Below are 2,127 nucleotides of genomic sequence, written 5' to 3' on the forward strand. Positions count from 1 at the left end.
AGTGAAAGTGAGAGTGGAGGTGAAATCTTTTTTTCTTTTTTTTAAAGACTTCATAGCCTGGGTTGTAGTACCGTTCCTCTGTCTGACTTTGAGAAAAAATTCAGCTGTAAATTCTCAGAATAGTAGTAATCTCACGTTTAATTTTAAAATGATTAGTCATGCCTTAAAAACACTCAGTTTATGTTTTAAAGAAATTTGAATTTCTCTCTCCTCTGGAGATTTTAATAGCTTCATAGTCCCTGAGTGGATGGATCTGTTGGCATCAGAATGTAAAACATTTAATTTCCCACCATTCAGGAACATGAGAACCTCACTGTGTGTACTATGATCTGTAGTTCATGGGTGGGTAATTGTGCACTCCTGCATGCAGACAGAAATATGGACCCAGATTAAAATGTCCAGCTTTGTTTTTAATGCAAGAGGGGGGATGGAGGGCAGTTGAATCAGGAAGTACAGATGATTAGTAAGGAGCAACTGAGGGCAGTGATGAAGAGGATGGAGAGTGGAAAGGCCCATTATTATTCTGTGGCTTTCTCCCATGTGCTTCTCTTGATCTCTCTCCCTTTCCTCCGAGCCAGTTGCAGCACATGGCCGCCCCTCCCTGAGCCTGGTTCTGCCAGAAATGTATTCTTGTTAAAAGGTTTTTTTTTCCTTCCCACTGTCACCAAGTGCTTGTTGTTGGGGGACTGGCGGTTTGTGTAATCGTTGTAGTTTCTTTCTGTTATTGAGTGGTCTTTATCTTACAGTATGGAGCACCTTGAGGAGACTGTGATTTTGTGCTATATAAATAAAATTGGATTACATTGAAGTAAAGCAAGTTAGTCCAGATACCTGTGGAGGTATGGAGGTGTCTAACAGAGAGACCAGTGGTATTTTAAAACAGATTGTTTAATACACACTGTGGGCATTACAGGAATGAGGAATAAGTGAGCTAGTGTAAGTTTTAAAGAACAAGGATGAAGGATAAAGCTGATGATAAAGCTGAAAGCTAAAAATATGAAAAAGAGTGGTTGAAGCTAGGCTAAGAAAAGAGATTATAATCAGTGAGTAGCAGTGTAGATTCATGCTGAGATGTTTGCTTTGAGAGTGTTGATGGAGAAGTTTAGAGAAGGCCAGAAGCAGGTTCTCTTTGTCTTTGTGGATCTGAGTAAGCAGGTTATAACAGAAAAACTCGGGTATAGAATGACGAAGTCAGGAGTGACGGAGAAGAGGATGGGGGTGGTACAGGACCTGGAAAACTTAATGTGATAAATAGAATGAATACTGGAATTGTAAACATCCGAAAGGAGAATGTCTGGCCATGTTTGTGACCTCAAGCTGAAGTGCACTTGGGTTCTGCGACAGGACAGTGATCTAAAACACACCAGTAGGTCCAGTCCAGGCCTAGTCAAAGTCTTGACCTGAACTCGACTGAGATGCTTTGAAATTACTTTAAAAGGGTAGTTCATGCTGGAAAACTCTCAAATGTGGCTGATTTACAACAATTTGGCAAAGGTGAATGGACCAAAATTCCTCCACAGCACTTTAAAAGACTTGCTGCCAGTTACCACAAATGCTTGATTGTAGTTGTTGCTGCTAAGGGTAGGACAACCAGTTGTTAGGTTTAGGGAGCAAACAATTTTTCACACAGGACCATGTAGGTTTGGATTTTTTGCCCCTTAATAATAAACACCATTTAGAAAATGCATTTTGTGTTTAATTATTTTATCTTTGCCTAATATTTAGATTTGTTTGATCATCTGAAACATTTAAGTGTGACAAACAAAAAACAGAAATCAGGAGAAGGGGGCAAACACTTTTTCACACCCCAACTTGTGCCTGTTTTTTTTTTCCTTGTGTGTGTGTCATATAAAGATGCTAGTGTGAAAAAATGAAGCTGTCTTTGACCTTAAAGGCTACAGATTCTGGAAGTATGGGGTGTCCTCTCTCTTTACCTCAACCTGTACATAAACTGTTACAATAATCTGTTATCTCTGCTCATTAATCTGTCTGCTGTCAGCGATTCTGTGTAACTGTCGCTGTTATTAAACGTGTTAGAGCTAAATGTCGCTGATATTGTCACATATCACACCGGAAGTGCAGTTATAGCTTACGGCTTTAAGAGAATAGAAGGAGAATGAATGTTTC

The sequence above is a fragment of the Perissodus microlepis genome, chromosome 5 (genome assembly GCF_051167445.1).
Source record: "Perissodus microlepis isolate ML-2025 ecotype Zambia chromosome 5, ASM5116744v1, whole genome shotgun sequence".
Taxonomy (NCBI): domain Eukaryota; kingdom Metazoa; phylum Chordata; class Actinopteri; order Cichliformes; family Cichlidae; genus Perissodus; species Perissodus microlepis.